This window comes from Gekko japonicus, unplaced genomic scaffold (assembly GCF_001447785.1).
Source record: "Gekko japonicus isolate JY-2015 unplaced genomic scaffold, Gekko_japonicus_V1.1 scaffold9, whole genome shotgun sequence".
Classification (NCBI taxonomy): domain Eukaryota; kingdom Metazoa; phylum Chordata; class Lepidosauria; order Squamata; family Gekkonidae; genus Gekko; species Gekko japonicus.
Genome location: NW_015168044.1, coordinates 3,570,098 through 3,583,548, shown reverse-complemented (window position 1 = coordinate 3,583,548; position 13,451 = coordinate 3,570,098).

The window sequence follows — 13,451 nt, the reverse complement described above, 5'->3', positions numbered from 1 at the left end:
GATCTGGGTTGAAGCCGTGCATCAGGACAGATTCTCCACCTCCCCCCCCCAAAAGGAAATCGCTGGGACAGTTGGAACAGCCATCCCTGTTCTGATCTCTTGGGCGGGGGGGGGGCAATGCGGCTGCCAGCTAATTCTCAGCCTCAGTTCTCCACCAGTAAATTGGGGATTAGTAACTCTAATTAGTAACCCCTCGTGGATCACTGCCTTGTCGTGGTGAGGGGGCTTGTGTGGAAGGTGTCCAATATGCTACTGAGGAAGAGCAGAGGACAAGTACAAGTAACCCCAGAAAGAGTGAAGCGGCTGGGCCAAAGCCGAAAGGACGCTCAGTTGTGGATGTGTCTGATGGTGAAAGGAAAGTCCAATGCTGCAAAGAACAATACTACATAGGAACCTGGAATGTAAGATCTATGAATCAAGGTAAGCTTGACGTGGTCAAAAATGAGATGGCAAGACTGAACATCGATATCCTAGGAATCAGTGAACTAAAGTGGACAGGAATGGGCGAATTTAACTCAGAAGACCATTATATCTACTACTGTGGCCAGGAATCTCGTAGAAAAAATGGTGTGGCCTTTATAGTCAACAAGAGAGTGCAAAAGGCAGTACTGGGATACAATCTCAAAAATGACAGAATGATTTCTGTCCGATTCCAAGGCAAACCATTCAACATCACAGTAATTCAAGTGTATGCCCCAACCACTGATGCAGAAGAGGCTGAAGTGGACCGGTTCTATGAAGACCTACAACACCTCCTAGAACTAACACCAAAAAATGATGTCCTCATCATCATAGGGGACTGGAATGCTAAAGTAGGAAGTCAAAAGGTAACTGGAATAACAGACAAGTTTGGCCTTGGAAAGCAAAATGAAGCAGGGCAAAGGTTAACAGAGTTTTGTCAAGAGAACACACTGGTCATAGCGAACACCCTTTTCCAACAACCTAAGAGGCGACTCTACACATGGACATCACCAGATGGGCAACACCGAAATCAGATTGACTATATAATTTGCAGTCAAAGATGGAGAAGCTCTATCCAGTCAGTAAAAACAAGACCTGGAGCTGACTGTGGTTCAGATCATGAGCTACTCATTGCAAAATTCAGACTTAAACTGAAGAAAATTGGGAAAACCACGAGGCCATTCAGGTTTGACCTAGATCGCATCCCTGATGAATATACAGTAGAGGTGAAGAATAGATTCAAGGGTCTGGATTTGATAGATAGAGTGCCTGAAGAACTATGGACAGAGGTTCGTGACATCGTACAGGAGGCAGCAATCACCACCATCCCAAAGAAAAAGAAATGTAAGAAAGCAAAGTGGCTTTCTGATGAGGCTTTACAAATAGCAGAGGAAAGAAGGAAAGCGAAAGGCAAAGGCGAAAAGGAAAGATTTACCCAACTGAACGCAGATTTCCAGAGAACAGCAAGGAGAGATAAGGAGGCCTTCCTGAATGAACAGTGCAAAGTAATAGAAGAAAACAATAGAATGGGAAGGACTAGAGATCTCTTCAAGAAAATTGGAGAAATCAAGGGAGCGTTCCATGCAAAGCTGGCCATGATAAAGGACAAAAACGGTAGGGACCTAACAGAAGCAGAAGAGATTAGGAAAAGATGGCAAGAATACACAGAAGAACTATACAAGAAAGACCTCGATGTCCTTGACAACCACGACGGTATAATCACTGACCTCGAGCCAGACATCCTGGAATGTGAAGTTAAATGGGCCTTAGAAAGCATTGCTAACAACAAAGCTAGTGGAGGTGATGGTATTCCAGCTGAGCTATTCAAAGTCTTAAAAGATGATGCTGTTAAAGTGCTGCACTCCATTTGCCAGCAAATTTGGAAAACGCAACAGTGGCCACAGGATTGGAAAAGGTCAGTATACATTCCAATCCCAAAGAAGGGCAATGCCAAGGAATGTTCAAACTATCGCACAATTGCACTCATATCACATGCTAGCAAGGTCATGCTCAAGATCCTACAAGCTAGGCTTCAACAGTACGTGGATAGAGAACTACCAGAAGTACAAGCTGGGTTTCGAAGAGGTAGAGGAACTAGAGATCAAATTGCCAACATTCGCTGGATTATGGAGAAAGCAAGAGAGTACCAGAAAAATATCTACTTCTGCTTCATTGACTATGCTAAAGCTTTTGACTGTGTGGATCACAACAAACTATGGCAGGTCCTTAAAGAGATGGGAGTACCAGACCACCTCACATGTCTCTTGAGAAACCTGTATAAGGGCCAAGAAGCGACAGTTAGAACCGGATATGGAACAACTGATTGGTTTAGCATAGGAAAAGGAGTACGACAAGGATGTATATTGTCGCCTTGCTTATTTAATATATATGCAGAGTACATCATGCGAAATGCTGGCCTGGATGAATCACAAGCGGGAATTAAGATTGCTGGGGAAAAGATCAACAACCTCAGATATGCAGACGATACCCTCTAATGGCAGAAAGTGAAGAGGACCTAAAGAGCCTCTTGCTCAGGGTAAAAGAGGAGAGCGCAAAAGTGGGTTTGAAGCTTAACATCAAAAAAACTAGGATCATGGCATCCGGCCCCATCATTCCTTGGCAAATAGAAGGGGAAGTCGTGGAAGTAGTGACAGACTTCACGTTCCTGGGATCCCAGATCACCGCAGACTGTGACAGCAGCCATGAAATTAAAAGATGCCTGCTCCTTGGGAGGAAAGCGATGGCAAACCTAAACAGCATGATAAAAAGTAGAGACATCACCCTGCCAACAAAAGTCCGCATGGTCAAAGCAATGGTATTCCCAGTAGTCATGTATGGCTGCGAGAGTTGAACTATAAGGAAGGCCGAGCGCCGAAGAATAGATTCTTTTGAACTATGGTGCTGGAGAAGACTCTTGAGAGTCCCTTGGACTGCAAGAAGATCAAATCAGTCAATCCTAAAAGAAATCAACCCTGACTGTTCCCTGGAAGGCCAGATAATGAAACTGAAGCTCAAATACTTTGGCCACCAAATGAGAAGGGAGCATTCACTGGAGAAGACCCTGATGCTGGGAAAGATTGAAGGTCAAAGAAGACGGGCACGGCAAAGGATGAGATGGTTAAACAGTGTCAAAGATGCAACGAACATGAAATTGAGCCAACTTCAGAGGACGGCGGAAGACGGAGGCCTGGCGTGATCTGGTCCATGGAGTCGCGAAGAGTCGGACTTGACTGTATGACTGAACAACAACAACTCTAAACCTTCCTTTTACAGATGTGCAGTGAACAAGGATGAATATGATTAAAAAGAAAAAAGTGATAACTATGGTAATGGGTTCTGTGCATAAGACAATTAACAGGGCACATGTTGCAACTGTACCCTTTCCAAGCACACCCACAACATGTGCCTATTAAAAGCTTCTTCATAAGCCTGCACGCCATGCATCGTGTCCAAAGATGGGGCTAACAGAGATGTCCTTGTTCCGTTGGCCAAGGTGACTTGCAAGAAAGTGGGGATAAGGGGCATAAATCACTGATATGCCAAATCAAATGGAATAGGTCTGAGCCATTCTTTTTACTCCTGTCCCTGTGCCCAGAATGTCTGTAATGTCCCTGTTTTACATGCAGTTCTATTGCTGTCCATACTAAGACGCCCACAATTGTCTATCTGCTAGCAAATGTCTGAACTGCCCTCCAGTACTTTACAAAGATGTGGGAGTCAAAATAACAGATTCTCCTCCTATAGTAGGGATTCCCCAGCTTTATTTTTCTGAGATTGACAGTCACTGCATCTTGAACCTATGCTTGGGAGTAAGCCCCAGTTACTCCCAAGTAAGTGTGCATTAAGGATTGTGACCCATTAAAGCAACTGAAGTCTCTAAATTAAAGGTGACAAATGAGATGAATCGTTTGACACCCTAGGAGTAATAGTACCATGACCAGTGGCTCCTTGTGTGTTCCATAAGTGCTCTAGGACAGTGCTCCCCAACCTGTAGGTCACGAAGCCTCTGAAAGTGGCTTGTGGCCACCCTCTCTAATGGCTGCCCCTGCCCTTTCCATTGTCCTTTTGTGTTTTGGAAACCAAGATGTGACCCTGGAAACAGTATCTTCTAGATCACAGGTGTCAAACTCATTTGTTACGAGGGCCAGAACATCAGGCCGGGCCATGTGTGCCATAAAATGTAATGCCAGGTACTAGAGATATAAACTTTATAAAGGGCACCAGCAAACCCAATGAACAACATTATTTTGTACTCAAAATACAAACAAAAGCACTTGATTCCTAGCAGTAAAAGCAATTGATTTACTGGGGAATTCACAAAAGCCCCAATAAATGTATTTAATCATATGCAAGGCCAGGTTTTTTCCAAGGGATACCATAAGAGGAGAAGTACCTTACGTTTCCATACATACCAGTTGCTTGAGGGCCGAGCAAGAGCCCAGGATGGGCTGGTTCTGGGCTCTGGGCCTCCCTGATTTAGTGTGACCACAGCCTAGGACAGTGTTTCCCAACCTGTGAGTCACAAAGCCTGTGAAAGGGGGTTGTGGGCCACCCCCTCTGATGGCTGCCCCTGCCCTTTCCATTGCTTGTTTGTGTTTTGGAAACCAAGATGTGACCCTGGAAACAGTATCTTCTAGGTCATACATCAGTTGATACTTTTTTTTCTTCACTACATGTACATGTTGATCAAGTAAAATGTGTCCTGGTGGTTACTAGAGTGAGATTGTTAAAATCTTAAGGGAGAGTTACAGGGACTAATGGAGAAGGAGAGGGTGGTAAAAGGCTGGCGTGTAACCTCCATATGAAAAGGCTGTATATGTCAGGATGCCACTGGCTTGGGCTTCTTAGTGGTGGCACCTGCAACCTTTGTGTGATGTTTGTTGGTTTCTCAAAAACATCTGGTTCACCACTGTAGACAGTGGAATGTTGAAATGGGTGCCAAGGCCATAGTTTGCCCATTGGCATCACTATACCAAGTGAATTTAGACTTGTGAGTCCCTAGACCAACCATGTTGGGAATTGCTGCTTTAGGATTGGGCGCATAATGATTAAATAGAGCAGGGGTCCCCAACATGCTGCCTGTGGGCACCATAGCACCTGCCAACTTTTCTGGTGCCCGCCAAGTGCTTTTAGAAAGCAGGCAGGGCTAGGTGGTGCTTTTAACCAGAAGGACGTCTGATTGTTTCCGCAGATTAAAAAATATCCTGTTAAACAGAGCTTTTGCCTGAAATGTTGAAGAGTTACTGTCATGTTCTTTGTCATGTTGGGGCAAGTCTAGTCACCATCCCCCCCCCCTTACTGTCACTGCCACCACTTCAGGTAAAATCCAGTCATCCCCCATGTAGTTGCCCAAAGTCAAACTCCCAGGAATATCTCTCAGTAGCATGCCAGGGAGTCAGGCAGGTGAGTAAGGACTTGCCCAGACTCTCTTGAGTTAACCAAACTTTATTTCTACAAGGCACAAACTCAGAGTATTGCAAAGGACAGGATCTAGACATGCAGAGGAAAATAAACAAAAAGACAGGTTCTAACTAAAGTACTTACAATCCATGTTGCATCTGATTTGGGTAGTTGCAGGATGCCCCGTCCAGGTGCATTTGCATCTCACTTTAACAGCAATCCCTTCTGTCATCCTTCATAGAAAAACAAATGCTCCAAAGAGTTCCCAACAAAAAATCCACCAAGGACTCAAATAAAGAAGCCCCCTGACAAAGGAACAGTTACCCTTTTTCAGGCCTCACCCCACCACCATGTGTGCTCTGGGGTCTTCTGCCAATCTGGGTGCTAAACTTGGGGATCCAGCCCACCAAACCTGTGGCCTCCAGTCAAGAGGTGTTAACATATCAATGGACCCAATATCCCTCTCACTGGAAAGGATGCTCTGTATCTGACAGAGTGTCTTTCCCCCTTCTTCCTAACTACAAAAATGCCTCGACCACTTCTCATCACCATAACTGTTAAGGCATCTCCTCCCCCCACCCTTCATCTCATCACAGTTACTACTAGAGTTATATGTAACCTTGCTCCCTGACATTTTGTGATTGGCCTGATAGTCTCACCATCAGTTAGCAGATATTCAAAAAGAGCCTTACCAGCATGCAAAATGTAGACAAACTCTTCATACCTGTGCATTTTCATGCATGGTACTAGAGACATGATTCTTCCCTGCCTTCATCAATTTTCTACAGCAGGGAGTTGAACCCTGAGGAACACTGGCTCCAACAACCCACACCCACATGGGGAGGACTATGGCTCATTGGCAGAGCATCTGCTTGGTACGCAGAAGGCCCCAAGTTCAATTCCCAGCATTACCAGTTAAAAGGATCAGGTCTTGGGTGATGTGAAAAACCTCCACCTGAGACCCTGAAAAGCCACTGCCTGTGAGAGTAAAAGGTAAAGGTCTCCCTTGCTCGAAAGCCAGTTGAATCCGACTCTAGGGGACGGTGCTCATCTCCGTTTCCAAGCCGAAGACCCAGCACTGTCCAAAGACTTCTCCGTGGTCATGTGGCTGGCATGACTAAATGCCGAGGCGCACAGAGCGCTGTTACCTTCCCACTGAAGTGGTACCTATTTATCTACTTGCAATTTCTTGCTTTTAAACTGCTAGGTTGGCAGGAGCTGGGGCCAGAGACGGGAGCTCACTCCATTACGTGGCACTCCGGTCTCGAACTGCTGAACTACCAACCTTCCACCCTGCAGTTCAGCATCTTAATCTCTGAGCCACCGTGGTTTGTAAGAGTAGATGATACCGAACCTGATGGATCAATGGTCTGATTTTAGTATAATGAGCCTCAAAATGTTTGTGTGCTCAACAAGGATACTAATAAAAATTGAACAAAGCATGATCAAAGAGGCAAGAATAGGACAGGCTATGGACAGTTATTTATCAAGGATAGGGACAAAAAGGAAGGGACCGTCCCCAGCAAGCAGGAACAACGTGAGTCTTTCCTTGTCTCTTGGAAACATATCACGCCTCTTGCCTTTTCTCTGCCATCTGTTCTTCCTCAGCATCAGAAACATCTGCATCAATTCAAGGCACTCCTAGGAAAGTCCCTTCCAGTTGCCTCTTACGGGAGGTGGGGTGGGATGTTACGCTGTGCAGTTGCCTAGGAATAAAACTGGCTCTTGGTCTGCTCTCACGAAAGCAGCTATTGTCAGCAGATGACACGAAGCCTACAAAGTTGTGGACTGTCTACAGGGAGAGGCTGGAGGGCCTTTTCAGCGGTGGTGCCGATTCTGGAAGGACGCCTCCCCAGGCACCGAAACAATTAGACCATCCGAGCACCAGATTAAAGGCCCTTCATTTCCGCAAACCTAGCAACTGTGTGATGCTTGCCATTTTTTAACACCTTACTGTTTGAATTTGTTTTAACTGACATGGATTGTGGTTGTTCTCCCCCCCACACCCCCATCGCTTTCTCTGCTTCTCTGGTTTGTTGTTGTACTCCAATTTGGAAGGTTTAATAGAATTTGGTTTAGACATAATTTTATTTATTTATGTATTTATTCTTTAGATTTGTATCCCGCCCTCCCCGAAGGCTCGGGGCGGCTAACAAGGGCATAAATGCCTAATAAACCAATAAGAACAGTATAAAAATACAATACAATATACAACATAATACAATCAATAAAATATCGGTGCTCCACTACTCGCTCCAATTCATAACTCAAGATGGTGTTCTATAGCTGTATATCAATCCCACAACCATATATATGTCCCCGCAGCCCTATCATCCGCCAGGTACGTCCCACACCCCCGGTGGTACCCGCACCAGCGGTGGTAAGGGGTGATGGAAAAAGCGTTGGTGGAATAATGGTGGTGGCGGCTCCTACTCAAAGGCCTGGCAGAAGAGCTCCGTTTTACAGGCCCTGCGGAACTTCTCAAGGTCCAGCAGTGCCCGGATCTCTTCTGGGAGCTCATTCCACCAGGTAGGAGCCGCCACCAAAAACACCCTGGCCCTGGTCACGGTGAGTTCGATGTTCCTGGGACCTAGAATATCCAGGAGATTTTGGGTTCCCGGCCATAGTGCTCTTGGGGGAACATGTGGGGAAAGGCGGTCCCTTAGGTAGGCCGGACCCTGGCCATATAGAGCTTTGAAGCGAATCCGGTATGCCATTGGCGGCCAGTGCAGCACTTTCAGCACAGGCTGGATGTGATCCCATCTAGGGAGACCCATCAACAGCCTGGCTGTTTAGATAGACAGGTTTAGATAGAATCTGTTTAGACAGTTTTAGATAGAATCTGGGTGCTCAGTGGAGTTTGCTCCCAAAATAGAACACAGCATTATAGCCTAAATCTGATTTGAACTAGTACTGGAGCCATAATCCACAAACCCCACTGAAGTATATGCCATGTAAAAATGTGAGTACTGGGGTGTCATTTGCATGTCCCACATTCAGAGATCAAAAAAGTCTTGGGCTGGGCCTGCTTGCAGCCTAAGGAAGGGGGAGGGAGGGAGATACAATGTCCCTTATTTGGTGTGAAAATGGCCCAAATCCCACGTTGTTTCACTTTTGCAAGGAGGTTTATTTTAGCCAAAATCTCAGACGCCCACTGACTGGACCGCTCTGAGCAGGCAGCCAAACCGTCCGAGGTTTGCCCACAACAGGAAGGCCTAGTGCCCACTTCCAGCAGGCCCACTAGTCACTGGCATTCTGCCTTCCGACAAGCAAAGACAGATTTCTTCTCCTCTCCTGAAAAGCTGGAACAGCATTTCCAGATCTTGGGCAGAGATTTCAGGGGCAGGGGTGGTCAACTGAAAACTCCACTTCTAGATTTATTCTAGTGGACAGAAGGAAGAAACAGCATTTCTTGCCCTACTGTAGTTTAAAGGGGGGGGGGGACAAATATAAAGTTATCGGTACTATTATTCATGCATAATTATATTATGCATACACACACACATAAAGCAAAGGTAGGCACATTTCATTCTTACATGAAAACTCATTAGCTAGCCCGGCCAACTGAACAGAAACAAGAATGCACCGAAAGTATAGTCAGCACAGTCTGAAACGGTGGGGGCGGGGAGTCACCCTCAAATGCTTCTCCTCCTCCCCACCGCCCAGAGGTGGCCTTCCTCTTGCCCTTGGCGGTGGCCCGGCTGGCCCGGTCGTAAATTGTACGTGTGTCTGATTGGCCGCAGCGCGCAAGAGGAGGTTGGGGAAGGGGTTGCAAAGTGCATGGGGAAAGGGGGGGCCGGCGGACGCTGCCTTCCCTCCACACCCTTCCCAGGCCGCTTCGGCTCGACTGGCTGCCTGCCTCGCCACAAAATCCTGGCTGCAGGGTGGAATTCGGGAGCCTTTCCACCCCGGGGGTGTTGCCCACGCCTTCGCCCGGCCTGGCCTGGCAGTGCCAAGGAGGCCCCGCGGGGCCGAGCGCCTGCCTGCTTCCGCCCTCCGCTTCCCTTTCCTTCTCGCCGCTTGGCCGGCCGCTCTCCCCTCCCCGGGGCGGGCGGCGCCTTTAAAGGCCGCTGGTTCCGCTCCGTCTCTCTTTCCACTTGTAGCAAATCGGGGGCGGGTGGGGAGGGGAAGCCGATGCCACCCGGGAGCCGGAACCCGCCGCCAAATAAGGAGTCCGGGGCGGGGCCGGATCCTGGCCTTGTATGGAGCTTCCCCTCGGCTGCTGGCCCAGCCAAGCCCGGGGCTGCAGCGGGGCGCTGTCTGCGCGGGGCTCCCTCACCAGCCTCATTGCAGAGACACCTGTCTCCTCCCCCGCCTCCGAAGGTGCAAAAGAGCCGCTTTCCAGCAGCCTTTTTCCAGAAAGCAAATTGAGACCCGGGGGGGGAGCGGTCTCTGCCCCCATCTCGTTGGGTTTCTGCTCCGGCTCACGACTGGCTCTTGCTCCTCCCACGGGGAGAGCTGTCGGTGCAGCCGCCCTCACTGGGACTGCTCGTTAGCCTGCCCCCCCGCCTGTGCTGGCACAGGGCTGACTGGACGCCCTGGCAGAGCCACCCCCCGCTGCTCCCCAAATCCCACTGGGTGGGGGAGGGCGGGGTGTGAGAGACATCCACGTGGAAGGGGAGGAGCAGTGGAGGCTCCAGGCACAAGTCCCACGGCTGCAGGAGGAGGAGGGAGGCGCGGTTCAGGCCCACGGAGGAGCTTCTTGAATGACCACTCATTCTCTCGGAGCCTGGCCTACCTCACAGGGGGGTTGTGAGAATACAAAGGTGGAAGGGAAGGAGCGTGTGTGCCGGCCCCAGCTCCTTGGAGGAAGGGCAAGATCAAAATTTTAGGACACAGAGAAACAAATGGTCGGGCCAAACTAATCCAGCATCTCGCAGGGGGGAGCCGAAATGAACCTCTGCCCTTCACCGACCTCGCAAATGTCACACACTCCTCTCTTCTCGTTTTGTGCGTTGCCTGTTAAGTGCCGTCAGTTCGCTTCCAATTGATGGCGACCTTGTGAACTAATGCCCCCCCCCTCCTATCAACAGCCTTGCTCAGGTCTTGCCAACTGAGGACCAGGCAGGATTCCTTGACTGGAGCCAGTCCATCTCACGTTGGGTACCCCTGTTTCCCTGCTGCCTTCAGCGTTTCCTAGCATTATTGTCTTTTCCAGCTAGTCTCGTCTTCTCGTGATGTGACCAAAGTACGATGTGTGTGTGTAAAATGCCGTCAAGTCACAACCAAGTTATGGTGACCCCAGCAAGGGGCTTTCAAGGCAAGTCCAGTGTTCCCTCTAAGCTGAGTTAGTGTGAGCTAGCTCACAGTTTTCTAGCCTCCGGCTCACATGTTTTTGTCTCAGCTCAGGAAGGATGGCTCCAGAGCAAACTAATTTATGCAGTAGCCAAATTGCTAGCACACAGCTTTAATGCCAGTAGCTCAGAAAGTAGAATTTTTGCTCACAAGACTCCACAGCTTAGAGAGGAACATTGACCCCAACCTTCTACGGATCCAACGACGACCATCTTTCAGATTTTGTTTAAGGGTGGGGACCAAAATTTATAGCAAGGTTCAGAGATTTATCTTTTGGGGTGAATATGTTTATGATTAAATACATTCACACAGTATTTTAACTTCCAGAGGCATTTCTTTGGGGCTTCTTTTTTTTAAAAAAATGTTTCAGCATAAAGGAGGTGTTCCCAAGAAATCAGAGTAGGCCTGAAACGCAAAGTGAGGCTTAAAGGGCGAGCTCTCCTAGATATATAACCAATCCCATTTTCAGAGGGGTCGTCATCCCTCGCAGCAAAACTGAACAGAAATCCAGGGGCCTTTAAAGATTGAGCACATTAATTCCAGCAGGACAGTTGAAGTTGGAATAGGCTTTTGTTAGTCATGAAGGGGCCACCGAACCTTCTCTTTCATTTCAGCTTTGTGGCCTTCAAGAGAAAACCCGGCCCCACTGCTGGACCTCCTGATGGCACCTGGTATTTTTGGCCACTGTGTGACAGAGTGTTGGACTGCATGGGCCACTGGCCTGGTCCAGCATTGGCTTCTCTTCTTATGTTCTTATAACCAAGCCCTTGCCCCTCCCAGACGGAGCCCAGACCTGTCCCCGATTACTGACTTCAGTGGGCTCTTTCCAAATAAGCACCCATAATATTGCAACCTTAGGCTGCAGTTCTACCCACGCTGACTTCCATGGGGCTTACTTCCGAGTAAACATGTTTAGGGTTGGACTGTCAGAGGCCTATGCATCCCCCCCCCCAAGTGACAATCACACTTTGCCACCATCAGGCACACTCCGACGCTGGCTGCTTTCTCGTATCCCCAGGATCTGGCGATGGCTGAAGCCTACTGTTCGCAGCCTCCTCCTCCTCCCCACACACCTGCCGGGGTGCAGTTCAGCCCCACGCGGAGCGCGCCAGCTGGGTTCTCTGCCTGGCTCACCTTCCCCCCCCCCTTTCCCAATCCAGGTTTCCTCCAGCGTGCATTTCACTCCCATCGCAAAGCTGGCCGTGCAGGAATTGGGTAAGTGGAGCTATTGCAACATATAATTTTTCCATACATTTGCTACATAACTCGGAGGGTTTTATTTAAAGATAGCATCAGTTGGCACACTTAGCACGAAACCACCTAATTACTGACGCCTTAGAAGTGCCAAACTTTAAAGTGGGGGGGGGAGGGGTGGAGAAGGGTTCGGAATCACAGACGGCCAACAAGTGTTACCTGCTTTACATTATTCAAAGTATTGCTGTGCTTGATTTCGAGAGGAGATTTCAGCAGGGGGGGGCGGGGAGGATGCAGGGCTCGGAGTGAGTTTTCCTCGGATGATAACGGGAGGGGGGGGGGCGGTCTGTCCCGGCCGTTGCTGATCTGCATTCTGGTGCCTTGAAGTCCCAGGGAAAGCCTCGGCTGCAGCAGCTGTTATGTTTCCTCCTCACTTATCTCAGCAGCCGAACCATTTGGTTTCCTAACCAAAGGCCGGGAAGGTGACAGGCGTTGACTCCGGGCTTCAGCATCCTTTGCCCCCAGTCTCCTTGGAAGCAGGAGGCCTACTCGGGAGTATTTGGGGAGGGGAAGGGGGGCACTTGGTCTTCGGTCCCCTACTAACCCTAACTGATGTGTCTGGCGGGCTAGAGACTGGCGCAGGGGACGAGACCTGGGTTCGAATCCCAGCCCAGCCGTGAAACTTATTGCCATACCTGAGGACCAGTTCAGTGTCAGTCAGCTTAGCGGACCTCTCGTCCTGTAGGTGGGATTTTAAAGACAACGACAAAACTTTAGACCATCGTAAACACGGAGGAAAAGTGGGGTGCAATTACAGGGCGCGAAGATCTTCGCTCTAGGTTTCTTCGGCTCTTATGCTGAGTCGAGTAGTGAAGGGAATGATCCATACGCCCCCTCCAAATCCGGGAAAAGTCTCTTCTTCTCCGGGGTTATTACTGCTAAGGCAGATTATGTTAATGTTTGATTTTAATAGGGCTTTACGTGCAACACAAAACTCTTCTCGACTTGCAAGTTAAATCGCACTTGCTGAGGCAGGAATAGGGCACTTGGCTCTTGAAAGCCACGTTTTGGCTTATTAGAGGGCAACAGAGGCGCTCGCCGCCGCCGCCGCCTCCCTCTTTCCTCTAGTTTATGTACCTATAGTCTTCCGACGGGAGGAGGAGAAGGGCTGCCCTGGGGCTGGCATCGGCCGGGTACCTGGGGCGGATCGGGTCCCTTGGGAGGCGTATTGATTTAAAAGGGGGAGGGGGCGCGCGCGGGTTGGAACGCATGCTTAAGAATGTCCGTCTGCTGCAGAGGTGGTAAACCGCGCCAGAGAGAACCCGGTGCGTGGGTCTCCAGCCGGTGCCCTCGTCTGGGCATCCTCGGCAAGCCAGGCCAGACACCGGGCGCGTGGCCCCGAGGCTGCGGCGGCGCTCTCGAGAGCATCCGCCGCCGCCTCCGGGCTGTGCCGGCGATGGGGTGCCCGGCGGCGTCTCGGATGCGGCTCTCTGCGGGGCTGCAGCGGCCCGGGCCGGCGGCGGCGGCGGCGGCGGCGGCTACAGCGGCGCTCTGCTGCTGGCTTCCTGCTTTCTAAACGTTCCATTGTGAGGAGCTTCCAT